Below are 15869 nucleotides of genomic sequence, written 5' to 3' on the forward strand. Positions count from 1 at the left end.
ATTCCTCATAATTGTTTGGATAATAAATCTTTTGGAAACAAAATTGGAAAGAATTAAAGAGAGAAACTCTACGTGTTTATATAGAACAGTGAATATTATAAAAGTAATGTTAGAACGACTTATTCAAGTTATAACAATTTTATACTTGTCCAATTTTTTTTTTTTTTTTTATTTAATGCAATAGAAAAATTTGTCTAAGTTAAATATGTATCACACATAGATACATACATATATACGTAAAACACGTTTGACTGAAAAAGAAACAACACTGACCCACATTCGCTGTGTGGACATAATTTTAACTTTTTAGCACTTAATGGTGCTTTTAGATCCACTTAAAGGAATGTTTATAAAATATGACGGCTCGATGAGGAATATCTTTGGGGAATACGAAGAATGCCTCCTAAGTTCTTTCTTTTAAGATTTATGACAACGACGAGACCTTCTACGCACGGAAGACGTACAAATTGCTATTCGAAGAAGGAAGTATCGATCTATCGATCACTTCCACAAGTGCCGACTTTTCTTCGATAAATATTTCTTATTCTCAACAAACTTTAGAGCTTGCGAACGCACAAGAAGGAAAGAGAGAGAGAGACAGAGAGAGACAGAGAGAGAGAGAGAAAGAGAGAAAAGAAGACAAAGTACAAGTTCTCCCTTTTGCATCACAAACGTTATAACGAGGATCGTTATATGCCGCGAACGCGAAAACGACGTACGTGACTACTCGAGATTCTCGATGAGAACGATAATCCAATTTTTCTCTTGCAATGATGTTCAACCGCTATCGTACAATTTCATTTTTATCATAGAACACGTTGAAGATTGCAGATGTTAAACTGATTAACGATTATTGCTGATATGTGTTTTCTTTTTTTTTTTTTGAGGGCACAATTATTTCTTTTCATTTATATATTATAAAGAATTGATCTTAATTTCCAATTATTTTCACTGTTATCGTCATAGCAATATTTATTTTGAACTTTTTCTTTTTCATTTTTTTTCTTTGTTTAAATCTCTAATGTACCTCGAAGTATATTGAAAGTTATCACTGTCAAATTTTCTTTGACAAATAAGAAAAAATACGAATATAACGAATAAATTTCTTTACTTTTGCGTTACGATCACATCCCATGAGGTCTTATCTACCTATCGTTATCGTCGTTCTTCCAAGGATTCGATACTTTTTCCATTGAAGAACGTTTAAACTCGTATCAACGAGAGCTATCTATCTAAGCTCTCTTTCCTTCTCTCTTTCTCTCTATCTCTCTCTCTCTCTCTCTCTCTCTCTCTCTCTCTCTCTCTCACTCCCTCTCTCTTCCTCTCGGGATATACACGAGCACGGGCTTGACGTTCTTTCTTGGTCTCGTTCTTTCGTTCTTACCATTCACCGAAAATCCTTGAAAAGTTATTCGCTTGGTGAGAATTTTAAAGTTAGTTCGATCCATCCCTCATATTTATGTACGATAAATGTTCAATGTCATGGAATACATTTTGAAACAATGAACTTACGTAATCGAAATACTAATTATGGTATCAAATATTATATAGAAATATTTATCAAATATAAATATATAAATATCATATATATAATAAATGTTTATATGTACATATGTTGACAATGTTCGAATAGTTAAACGAATTTATAAGATATATTTTCTATATTTTTAATACGTACTATTATATATATATATATATTATTACTTACTTCGTATAATAATGTGGTAATTTGCGTGATAGCAAATTTATCGAGAATTTCACTATATACATAGTATGTATATATATATATATATAATGTGGTAACTTGCATAATAGCAAATTTATCGAGAATTTCACTATATATATATATATATATATATATATATATATATATATATATATATATATATGTATATATAGTACAATTTAAACTGTGGATTTCATTTCCCTTTTCTTTACTGCATTTTTTCAAAATAAACCGATACACCAGCTCTGAAATTCACGAGAGCACAAATATCTTCTGATATAGGAGACAGGATATTATGCTTCGCTCCGATCCCGTTCGTATTTCGTGGTATGCGTTGTATAAAGTAGCTTTTACGAAAGCTATAGTACCTAACCGCTTGAAACATAGTCGTGCGTTTAGACATCGGAAACCACGTTACACGCACTTCCATTCTATTTTATCTTGCGTACTTACGTACGTACATATATACATATATATTTCACGTCGTCAAGGCACAGATATCATCCAAATACGAGAACAGACACATCTTCTAACGTATATCCAGATAGCAGAAATAGAATCTTCGTGTGGTAACCTTCGACCTTCTTTTTTATGACGACTTCCAAATATATTCACCACTTCGTGAGAAAATTTTTACGAAAACTACGACGCATCTTTTTCCTGGCTTATCCCTCTTCCTTGGGGATGATATTGAAAAGTTATATCAAATTTATGTAAAGCGTTCGACGAAAAGGAACATCAGCGAATCTACAAATATGGCTCGGCTTAAAGAACTTACGGATTATAGATTACGGAGGATGCTGGTGAAAGACATGATCGATGGATGGGCCAACCAAAATGGTCGAATGTTTTTATTAAAAAAAAGAAAAAGAAGTAAATTACTTCATCTATAACTTAATACTACGTATCAAAAAAAGAATTGTTGAAGTTTTAATTAATATTAAAATGTGTAAGATAAGATTTAAGAGCCGTACAACCATCATACCCGCTTGCTCACTTTCGATTATTATCCTTTTGTTATCTCTATTGACGTTCATTATCCTCTATCGTTATTTATTGTTCACTGTCGTTTTCTAACTTATCTTTTATTTGTTTCGTCTCAAAACACATCTCTCTCTCTCTCTCTCTCTATCTATCTATCTCTCTTTCTCTTTCTCTTTCTCTCTCTTCCTTATTCTTCTCCCTCACTCAGTTAAAACCGCTTTCATACATTCTTACATATGTATATATATGTATACATATAACAATAAAAGAATTTATAAAACTTCTAAACCCAATTAACGATTCCAATCAAGATTATTATCATCGATCATTAAAATTCGAGAGAGAGAGAGAGAATCGATTATCGGACGATATAATTAAGCGTAATGCGTGCTTTCTCTCGTACATAGATGCATACGTAACCATGTTGAGAACGTGTATGGGAGGCATAAAGCCTCGGAACAACGAGGAGGCGTACGGAAAATTAGCAGTGCTCTCCGAGTGGATAGTTCTCCGCAATTAGCATCGAATCGGTCGGCGCCGATGCAAGGTATCGATTCGTCGAATCGACGGCCATCCCAGTTAGCGTGCCTGTAATCGCGCTGGCTGGCTGACTGGCTGGCTGGTTCTCTGGCTGGCTGGTTCGTTGGCTGGCTGATTCGCTGGCTGGCTAGAAACGAAAGGAGCTACGAGTTTTACGAAGCTGAAGAAGAAGAAAAAGGGTGAGAGAGAGAGGCAATTAGGAGGATTAGGACAAATACGTTGACATAAAACTCCTCTCGCTCGATCTACCCTTTTTCGTTGTATTCGCCTCGGATCTACGATAATTAAGTTTTACTCGTCGATCAGAGGATTTCCAAGAGGGTATCGAATCGAAATGAAAGAAAACGAAAAAACCTAAAAAATTTTCCCTTTTCGCGCGTGGATTGGGAAGGAAGAAAAGAATTTGCAGAAAAATCCGTGCAATTTATTCAGGACTTATACGTCGATCGTATTATTTTTAATCTTCGGAAAATATCTTGTATGATAACTTCAAATTTAGATCAGCAGTTAAAATCACAAAATAAATTGATTAATTCAATATATTATTTTCATGGAAAATAATAAGAGTTTCGTTAAATATTGTCTTGAGGAGATAAATAATTACTTCAAATTGATCAAACATAATTCGAAGTTTCAAATACTGATCCTAATAAATTTAGGATTTATCGTAATATAAAATAACAATTGACAATATATATATATATATATATATATATATATATATATATATATATATATATATATATACCTAAGGAATTATTTATACTAGGATAACCGAATAGCCGAGTAACACGTTGATATATATATATATATATATATATATATATATATATATATATGCCGAAACATTATTACTTCGTGTATTGTTGTAGTGCATCCATGAACGAAACCTTATCTTCGTCTTATCTTTAGGTAAGGATGTTGGAAGAGAAGGAAAAGGTACTTTCTGGTTCTAGAAAGCTAGCACACTTAACAATGTTCGTGTCTTGCGCGTAAAGAGCTTCGAAAGATTACGCCTGGGCAATGGTTAATCCCGTTTCTTGGATTTTCTCTTAAAACGAAAAAACTTCACGCTTTAATTCTTCGAAAGTATGTATGTATAAGTATATATATATATATATATATATATATATATATTTAAAGATCCTTACATATACAAATATACGAAATAAACGAAAACAATGGTATGGCGCATGTGTAACGATAATTATTGAAATTAATAGCGTAAATTTCATTAACAGATGCTTTGAAGAAATATATAGATATATCTATAGTTTTCGAATGTGTGTGTTGATATCTATATATCGGAGTTTTCCAAGTAACGCCATATTTCGGAAGGTCTCACTTATTATAACTTTCTCGTTGCTGTATAAATATCTCGGAGATACTCGTTTAGAATCGTTTGCGAGTCACGCTATGTTACACCGTTTAAGCGCCTTCGCCTTTTAATTATTTAAGAGCTGTTAGAACTTTCAATGGAGGAGGATGAGGTTCGTTGAAAAGATTGCTGAGTTTGATCGTTTCGCTAGACTTAATTTAAAAATGATTTGAAAAATTTCTTTTTTGAAATGATCGAGTTACTTCAAAATTCATCCATTTGAAATTGTCACGAAGTAAAACGTGATAAGTAAGTGTAAAATTATTATTTGAGAAAAGTGTCAAATCCATCTTCGAATTTCAATGAGAATTATGTAAAGAGATTCGTGAGATCGATAGAGCATATCTTTCTTTCTCTCTTTCTCTCTCTCTCTCTCTCTCTCTCTCTCTCTCTCTCTTACTTTATCTATCTATATATCTATCTATCTTTCTATCTATCTATCTATCTATCTATGTATCTATCTATCTATCTATCTATCTCTGTTTCTCAACTGAGTTCACATCGGATTAATTTCAATGACGAGAGACACTCGTAATTGTCGTTGCTCGTAGCAGTCGTCCGGCTCGGCCTCTCGCTCTGAGGAATCTCATCAGAGCGAGTACTTAAGAAGCACTTTCTGGGGAAACGTTCCGCTCGTAACGAGAACGTTTGCCTCGCATTTCGTCGGAATTTCTGTACTGGAACATTTAACGATCCTGCTGGATCGAGCGTCGACATCGGTAACGACAAAATAACAAGTCATTGAGAATCTCGATTGGTGTACATGCATCCTTTGAGAGAGAGAGAGAGAGAGAGAAAACGTGATAAAAGAAATTCTACATATTTAGAATTCAATTAGAACGATATTAATTTATTAAAAATTCCATTACCTGCATATATATATATATATATATATATATATATATATATATATATATATATACTTTCTAAATCAGTCATGGATTATCGTTCAATTATTTTTTATAGTTTCTATTCTTTCTTTCAAATATCAACTATTGCTTTTTATAACTTTTTACGATCTTAATCGTTTGTAAAAAAAGCAACCGTAATACGGTGTACCGTCATTATTTTTCCTAATCTCAAAATTAATTCTTACCGGGGTATCTTTAGGAAAACAAATTGTCCGAGAGAGAACTCCTTTTTCTTGTACCACAAGAGAATTATTTTATATCTCGAGATTTTTCTCATTAATTAAACCTTGACATTGCGAATCGTAACTGTGGTTTCTCCGATGAACCGGAAAAGAAGACGAACGCTTGCGCTTTCCGCGTACGGATCTCTGCTACACTTGTATCCGGTTCATCCATTGACCGTATTCCATTACATTGTTTTCTTTTCTTTATCTTTTCGATCTTCCTTCCGTGATTTTTTTCTGTCGATATAATTGACGCAATTTTTCCGATGAAAAATTCTTTTTACTTACACGATATTAATTACATATGATTACATAGATATACACATTTTCTAACTTATTAATTAAAACATTAAATCAATGTAACTTGAAGTGTAATTACAAATATATTCTTATCTTCATGAGCTCATTTTCAAATAATATTCCATGATCGGTCAATTGAACCTGGTTTCGTTGCTAATTTCATCGGTAGAGAGTACGAATTGGACTCTCGTAACCTTTCCTTTTATCGGACAAATAATTTTCTTTTATATCTAAAAAAAGGGTTAGCGAGGTTCGAATCATCGCCATTTTCTATTACGATTATGGCGTGGTTACCATTTGTTAAAGTTTCTTTTACGTTGAATTTAAAACTATAATAAAGTTATTTTTTACCATCGAAATCTTCATCAAAAATATTCTTTTTCGTTCTTAAAGTAGTTTCTACTAAAATTCGTGTCAAATAACTAAGAATTTTACTTTTTCATAAGAACTTATTGTTGTAGAAATTGGCTAACTATTAAGCTCTCTCCTTCTCTTTCTCTCTTTCGTTGGACTATCGGAATTTTCGTTTAACTTCAATACGTTAAAGTACTCTACAAGGTGGACCAAAAGTTCCTAGATCGGCCAATTGGATAATCCATTTTGAAGACTGAAATATCAAATCAATTTTAATTCAGATCGTATTTAAAAGTATCTAGATCGTATTGTAAAAGAGAATTACTTTATTTTTTAAGACTTTTTAGGCTTTTAGTTAGGCTTATTCTAATTTGTCAAAGAATTAAGCTTGTAGTTTTACCTTAAAAATGAACCTTAAAAGTCTCGAGAAAGAGACATCGATTTTTAAAATGACCTATGAAATTTTAGCCCACGTAGAAACTTTTAGTTCACCCTGTATTATATTTTGTATCCATGAAGCTCTGGAAATGTTCTCATCCCAGGAACTTCTTCGACGCTAATTTCGTGGTCGTTCGGGCATTGTAATTGAAATTCTTGTTAAAATAGAAGCGTTTACGTGGAGCTCTAAACGAATAAGAACGATTCTTCTACTAGTTGAAGTTTGGCGTACGCGTAAAACTAAAATAGGAAACAAAGCTCTGCGGTTGTACCGAATAGATAAGCTGAAAATTTCCAGGACGTTTATTCTATCGGAAGGAAAAGAAGTTGATAATAAAATAAATCACAATGCAAATTTACGTCATAAAAAGACTGTCACTGTTAATCGGTTTATTTGATATTCATTTACATGACTTTTAATTTAAAAGGAAATCACACACTTGTTTCGTTCTTTTCTGTAGACATAACGTATTACTCCATTACACATGGAAATCATTAAATTGGGAATCATGGAATGGAGCTGCAGTTAATGTAGTCTGATTTAAACTACACGCGTACGGTGCACGTGAACGATGAGATTGATTTGCTTTGTGACATCGAATTTGTAGTGTTACGATTTACGATCAGAGAATTATCAGGAGTAAGCTTTTAAATTCAAAATCGTTTACGTAATTTATACGGAAAATCGTGGAAAAGAGAGAGAGAAAGAGAGAGAGAGAGAGAGAGAGAGAGAGAGAAATTGTAAATTGTTGGATGATGATTAAACGTTAATGACATTCTTAGAAAAATTTATCTTTGAAATATTTTAATTCGGTTTCCCTTGCGAGCAATCCTCAAATTTTCTTCTTATTTTTAGTTATCTTTAGCATACACATATCTTTACTTAAGAACTCGCATTAGCTAGAACGTACTGCTCAGTCGTATCATTATATCTGCTCGGTGGAAAAAAAAAAAACAATTTATTTAATCAACGAAAATAACTATAAGAATTAACTGAAAAATAACTTTTACATTTAATGAAATCGGTCTATTTTCAAAAGTATTCTTTTCCACAGGAAAGAACGTGAATAAAACATAAAGTTCCAATTAAAATTTATAATTTGTAATAAATAATTTGCAAATTATATATTTATACAATTCCGCAGTATTTCTTTTTTTTTCTCTCTGAATAGCTCATGTAAAACGCAAAAGTTCGATGGCCTTGGGCTAACAAATAAAACGGATTTTTATCGTTAATATTTTATAATCATGTCTACCAACACTATGATATTGCAGCTTTCAGGAAACGTGAGATAGTCTATATTCTATATACTAAATTTTATGTGGATATATATATATATATATATATATATATATATATATACTAGATAATGTATAGTCATAACGTTGGCCGGTTCGTACTGGTGATTACAATATTCAAATTTTCCAATCTGCATAGTTACGTGAGGCTACTTACGCGCGAACGTGCGAACTATTCAAGCGTTACATAATGGAGATACTAGTGAATTTCTTAAATCCTTAAATAAAGAATTGGACAAATGAATTTGATTAGATAGATTGTCAAAAAAAAAAAAAAAACTAAGAAATGAAGATTAGAAGATCGTTAAGAAAAATTGAAGAATATTGAACAATTGGAGGAGGAAAAAGAAATAGATGTGATTAAACAGATGAATGAGATAAATTTCCCGTAAATTTGGGGAAATCGACATGGAGATAAGATTAATGGCAGATATCCGGTAAACCGAGAGGACACGTTTAAAGTCCAGTCGGGAGTTTAAAGGGCTAGGGTTAGAGAGGGTTGAGGGTAGGTAGTGGTATCTGGTTCAGAGTTCGACGAGAGACGAGGCCGTCGGTGGCGTGCGGGTAACCAGCAATTAGCCGAGATATTATCGCGATCGGTGATGCCCTCGCGTAAAATCTATCTATTATCGTTAGTTCCCTACAGGAGCCATAGTTTGGGACCTTCCGTGAACGCATATCTGCTCATCTGAAGCAGCGATTTCGATCGTTCCATATCCCTCCTCACTCTTCCTATTAATTAAACTGATACGTTTATCTCAATCAAGATCAAATTATTTTCTAGATTATTTTCTCTTTGTTTAATCAAACACGATATCTGTTAGAATTGTTTCTATTTTATTTCATTTTTTTCAATATCTTTTGGTTTTCTATAAAAAGAAAAATCAATTATTATCATAAAATACAATTAGTTATTATTTTTTCTTTTCAAAATTGTTCTATTCCGATCCAATCATTATTCATTGAATTTCATAAATATTTGTCGAATACGCGTCTTCTCTTATCAAATAGCTAGTTTTTATTCTTCACTTGATTCGCACCTAACTTCATATCTTTTTCTTTGTGAATGAAACCTTCCATTGACGTCGGCTAAATTTAGTGTTCACTCGCCGTGATCGGATTCAACAGGTCCGCTCGTTCTATATACGAACGTATGTACATATCTGTGTGTTTACATTGGCCGCCAATAATCTCACTGGTGTCAATTTTTTGTATACGAGTCCTTCGAAAAGTGAACTGCATTAAATATCTTCAATTTTTAATGGATTGATTTCAAAAGGGAGCAATAAATATGATTAGTTGTAATTTTATTCATATTTTTAGGTAATACCTAAATTAAGGTAATATCGAGTTTATCAACTTTTACAATTTCTCTTCGTTACAGCTTAAACCACAACAGCTTAAGTATTTAATATCTTGACTTAATTGTTGTAATACGCGTGTTTTACGCGTAAAATTGTTTCTACATTTCCAATTCGGACTAGTAAATTTATTTTACTGACTCGAAATGGAACACTTTGAACGAACACAAATGTTCTAAGAATTTTTAATTAAAGTTATTCTATTTCTCAAAGAAAAGTATCCACGATGAAACAATTAAACCAAGACTAAATGTTATTCAACGAATATTGCCGTAGAATTTTCAATGGTAAATATTTCGTAAAGCGTTTCAAGAAAATCTGATTCAAGTAAAAGATTATTCAACGACTTTGAAGATATTTTAAAATAATCAAACACAAACGCGAATAATCGTCGATAAAATTAAAAAGTAGATATAGATTGGGCGATTGAAAAATTTATAATAAAATCTTACAGATTTGCATTTATTTAAAGATTCTGATTGTTGAATTTTAGACGTTCTTCTATTCTTAAAGTAGAATATCTCGATCGAAGTCGACCGACAAGTCGAAATTTTCTAAAGTTTAATTTAGCTTAAGAGTTTAATTCAGCCAGTTTTTGAAAGATCTTTCCTATGATGGCAATAGACCCGTGACTGAGGTGCAGCGTTCTTGGCTTAAAACTTGTGAGCGACCCGTCTCGAATAATCTTCCTTTTCTCTGTCTCTCTCTCTCTTTTTCTTTCTCTCTCTCTCTCTCTCTCTCTCTCTCTCTCTCTCTCTCTCTCTCTCTCTCTCTCTCTCTCTTTTTCTTTCTCTCTCTCTCCCATCTTCGAAGAATTCGCTACTGAGAAATGGAAGAGTGCGATTTGAATTTCAAGAGTGGAATCAGTGCAAATGAGGAGGAAAAAGATGCTGGACAGAACGAACATAGTGTGATATAGATTCCAAAAAGTTTTTCGAATTATTATCAAGTCTTTTCGAATAGTCACTGTCGAAAAGTCGACATCCATTTTACTAACTATGTTAACTTGCTATCTAATTTTCATAGACATACTTTACATTGACAAATTTTTATTAATAATGTCAGTGAAATAAAATGAATGAAAGGATAAAAAAAGAAAAAAAAAAAAGAAAAAAAAATAGGAAAAGATCATACAATTTATCATTTCTTCATTCTTCTTACGTCAAACAAAGTCAAGTTTCCTCTATCTTTCCTTACCGTTCGCATTTGATCTTGTACAAACTTATAAACTGCGACTGAAAACTATGTGTCTATTTAACGAGACTCCGTTTGTTGAAAGGGCCAGTATTCTCTTCTATTCTTTTTTACGAAGTGAAAATAAGAGCTAGCTTGAGTCTCTTTACATCGAAATAACAATGAGTGTCTCTTTGACGATCCATGTCAAAGTCAGAAAATAGAGACGAAGAAGAAGACGAAGAAGAGAAAAATGGAGAGAGAGAGAGAGAGAGAGAGAGAGAGGGAGAAGTTAGGAGAACCGGATGGGCACAGCAAAGACATTTACCGGGTAGATGTTTTTGGATCCATGCGAGCCGCATTATTAAAGTGGAAGCCTGAAAAATGACGCTTCATAAAAGTCAAGACAAAAGACGCCGCTGGCGATTGCGTCTTCCTCCTTTCTCGTTTCTGGGGATGAATAGAAAAAGGAAGAGAAAAGAGAAGAGAAAGAGAGAGAGAGAGAGAGAGAGAGAGAGAGAGAGAGAGAGAGAGTGTTTGAAAGCAGAATAGGGAGAACAGGGGTGGCTCGAAAAGATGAGGCGGACGGAAGTAGGGAACGAGGAAAAAGGATGGGACATTTGAAGGAGGAGAAGGAGGAAAAGAAGGTAAGCTATAGATGATGCTCGTCGAGGGGAGTGGTGGATGAACGGAAAGGTAAAACAACGGCTGTCGACAGAACACCGTAGTATCGTGGAATATAAAAGTTACCTTACAACAAGGCAGAAAACGCGTATGACCTTATTCCATGATTTTCTCTCTCTCTCTTTTTCTCTCTATTTCTCTTTTTCCTTCTCTTTCACTCACCTCGATACTACTACGGTCTACTCTTCATATTCCAAGCACTCCGATCCTTGTTTAGTTTATACACGGAACGACCGTGTGTAATGCGCGTGCACGCGCGTTTCGTCGTTAGCTCGATGTTTCTCAGAGAGTAACACCAAGCTTTACAATGTGTGCTTTCGTTTTAATTTACGCCCTTCTCCGCTCGATGCTCGCTACGAATTGTGAACTATGAAAAAGGAAAGGATACCACGGCTCTCTGCTATCCTTGTCATTGACATCTTTACTTTCTACAATAACTGCAACGATAGACAATGTTTTTTTATGTGTCAACATTTATTTTTATTGCCGTTCTTCTATGCTATAATTATATTAACGTACGTATAAATAGCCGGTATGAGAGATGAAAGTAATTAATCTAGCTCATCGTCGGAAAAATTGCTAAAAAAAAAAAAAAAAATAAAAAAAAATAAAAAAGAAAGAAAATAAACCGAACGATTTTCCATTCTTTTGTTTCGGTAACTCATTAATTATTTCCTATCGAGATGCATTTAAATTTATGGATGAAGCGTAACATTAATTTGCATGATATATATCATCGACAAATAAAATTGTGAATGACGAAGGAAGGAACGAATAAATTAATTCGCATGTTAATTCGTTAACGATCCTTACGAAATATTGAAATATTCTTCGAGTACTGCTTTTTAATAAACGGAAACGTGTTCTTACACTATTACACGAGTTAAACTATTTGCGTATTCACAAAGTACGCTCAGAATATACTATTTAAAGCTCTAGTAAAAGTAAATAATAAAGCGATGAGTTTTATGTTTAACTCGTTTTAAATCATGATGGACTTTTTTCTTTTACTATTTTTTTCCTTGTTTCTCTCTCTCTCTCTCGCTCTCTCTCTCTCTCTTTCTTTCTGTTTATCTCTCTTTGGCTTATTTCTTTTATTGCCTAGAATAAAAAGCTTTCATTTGACAACTGAATAATCGGGCAAAGAAAACGAAGAATTTGCTATTGTTTGGTACGTCGACGAACGATCAACTAAGTTTTTGTTTTTTCGCTTTGTTATTTTCAATGACGTTTTAGATATAACGAGAATATCGCGTAACGAGCGTTATACATGAATCTCGTGAATCTGCATACGTATGTACGTACGTACGTTACGCTACGAAATTTTATTCTGTTCGTAATGCTTAAAAATTAAACGTTATGGATTTTTCGTCGATACGGTTTATGCAAAAAAAAGAAAAAAAGAAAAAAAAGAAAATAATAAAAAATAAAAAAAAAGAAAAAAGAACAAATAGAAAAACGTGTTTCCTTTGTGAACGTTTGTTTGCAATGAAATGTCCATCATCAATACGTTCCATAAATTTTCATTTTAGAATATAAAGAATATGATCAGAAGAGAACTAGAGTAATATACTTAAGTTTACAACATACCTTCCCTAAAAGGTTCTTTCCTAATAGGAATTTCGATAAGAACAGGTAAGTCACAACGAAGCTTGCTTGAATTATTATCGTTACATACTCCACTCACGTTTTTCCTTGAAAAATATATTATCGTATTCTCATGAAAGAAAATGTGAAAATTTTCTGGTAAAAAGTTTCACGATGTGGCAAAAACGTTACTGGAAAGGTGCGAATTTAACGAGCGACCTGAAACGAGTGAAGCAATGGGACGACCCTTTACTTTCGTCCTTCCTTTCCCAGCTTAAACAACTACTTCTCTCTCTTTCTCCCTCTCTCTCTCTCTCCCTCTCTCTCTATCTATCTATTTATCTGTCCGTCTGTCTGTTTTCCTCTCTCTCTTTCTATCTCTCCATCTCACTCTTTTATGGCATCTTACGTTCCCTGAGAAATTACAAAGTACGTGTACAGCGGTCGGCATCACAGGCATTACTTGTTCGAAGTTGCTCCATTCTCCTGTGCGGAACGATTACGCGTTTAACGCGGTAACGCAACACGATCCATCGGTTGACCGCAGCTTCGAGGTATCGTAACTTCGTTTTAATGTTCCGTGAAAACACAAATAGCGCCAGGAATAGTGTTGGACACGTAGTACCATTGGTTATTTTAAAGTTGTTATGTTTTACCCTTCGATTGTCGTAAACGTAAAAGCTTAACGGAGGAAAGAAGAAAACAAGAAAAGAACCGAAAAAAAAAAAACCGAATAAAGTACTGTAATAAAAATAAGATAAATGTGAATCAAAAGTTTAAAGAATGGATAGAGTCGTTAAAACGAATAAATTTTAATCTGCCCAAAACAATTTCCTTATTTACGATCCGTTGCAATTATATTACGTTCTTTGAGACGTTTAACATGATTTATCAATATATTAAATTATCAAATTGTTTCATCTAATTATAAAATAAAAAATCACTTTTAACTTGAACCTAGTTAACTTTTCCACTCACTTAAGTTAAATACTTTCCATTTAGCTTCACGAGTGCCATATGCCCTTTAATTTAAGTACCATACCCTTCTCTCTAGAGCTCTGTATTTCGATAGTAAGATCATACTCCAAGGTGGATTCAGTAACTTTTCTTTGTTCTCTTCAGCTTATCGTTCACAATTTATCGCGGATATCAGAGAGTTGATCTTAATAAGTCTTTCATAAACCCTATCTCATCTCCCTACTCACTTCCCTTACAACAAATTTCCTATCTCCCTCCCTCTCCCTCTTTCTCTCCCTCTCTCTCTCTCTCTCTCTCTCTCTCTCTCTCTCTCTTTCTATCAATAGCTCTCTTTATTAACAGGTGATCAGTGTTGAAAAGATAGAAAACGAATAACATTACTAGTTAAATATTCTCTAGTTTAAACGGTTAACCTCGATCCTACCGATAAATTAGGAATTATATTGATCGAGACTATCGGCTTAATCCAAATTCGGTAATGGTCGAGTTTAACCAGTGAGACCATTATCTTCGCCGACAAACATTGTACGCCGAGTAGAGAAGTTTCTAGTTACCGGATTTCACGACGATTTGATTTAGTTACCGGTAACAGACAGTATCCTGGTAAACGACAGCTGTTACCACGTTGAGGGAAGGCCATGAAGACACGATACATTCCTCACTATCCAAGGAGGAATTTGCTTGGCTCGGTCATAGTTTAGAAACGACTACAGGCTAGATCGACGAGTATAACGAGAAGATCGGTATAATTCTCTCTCTCTCTCTTTCTCTCTCTCTCTCTTTCTCCCTCTTTCTCCCTCTTTCTCTTCCTCTCCTTCTTCCTTTCCTTTGTCTTTCCGTTTCAGAACTCTTGAAAGAGATCGGCAATGAAACGAGCACGAAACGACAATGTTTACCATTGAGAGTAGTTCTAACAACAACAACAACAACAACAACAACGATAACGAGAGAATCAACTGAACGACGAGAGTTCATTTTCCAAAGTTGTTAAGTAGACGCGCACGTGTGTGCATGTATGTTTGTAGAACTGTGTGTATGTGTGTGTGTGTTAGCAGTAGCGTTGAACGAATGATATTTTTAAGAGAGAACGACTTGTCCTGGTACCTACTAGCCAGTTCGAGAGTAAAGTTAGCGAACACGATTTTACGGTCGGCCGATGTTCTTTATTACGCGGTCGCGTACTTCCTCGAATAGCTTTGCGGCTTTCTCGCGGGTTTGGCCATGTTCCATGTCGAAAAGGGTAGCGAAAAGGTTGCTTCCGCTAGCCTACCCTGGAATATGTTGGTTACCACAAAGGAATTTCGCGGATTAGAACGAATCTAAGCTTCGGGAAATGGATGATAGGTGGAGGATGAACCCTTTCGAGCGGAGGTGTGAAACGCGTTTTGTACTTGGAAAGGAGTAAATGAGAAATAAAGAGAGATAGAGATAGAGACAGAGAGAGAGAGAGAGAGAGAGAGAGAGAGAGAGATGAGGAGCCATTTATGTTACTGCAAGTAATCGGTCGGTTCTTCGTTGTATTGTATTTGATACGCATACAAGTAGAGAGAGAAAGAGAGAGAGAGAGAGAGAAAAGAGAGAGAGAGAGAGAAGAGAGAGAGAGAGAGAGAGAAAGAGATCCTCTTGTTCGTTGATCAAAGCCAGACGCTATGCTGTAAACCGAATGCAAATTTGATAATTTCGGTCCGTTCGTAGGATCCAACATTTCTCAGTCTCCTATCTCTTTCTGTCTTTCTCTTTCTGGTATTCTATCTTCGTCTTCGTCGATGTTAATCATACGCACTACATTCCATATCTCTTGATGCTGAAAGCTTGCATGTGACCCTTCTCGTTGAACGATCATTTCGATTATGGTAATTTCGTAGAGGAAAGGGAGATGACGTTTCTCTTTGCAGAATTTCATTCTGCATCTCTCCTAGTTGTATTCTCTAT

This window comes from Vespa velutina, chromosome 5 (genome assembly GCF_912470025.1).
Source record: "Vespa velutina chromosome 5, iVesVel2.1, whole genome shotgun sequence".
Classification (NCBI taxonomy): domain Eukaryota; kingdom Metazoa; phylum Arthropoda; class Insecta; order Hymenoptera; family Vespidae; genus Vespa; species Vespa velutina.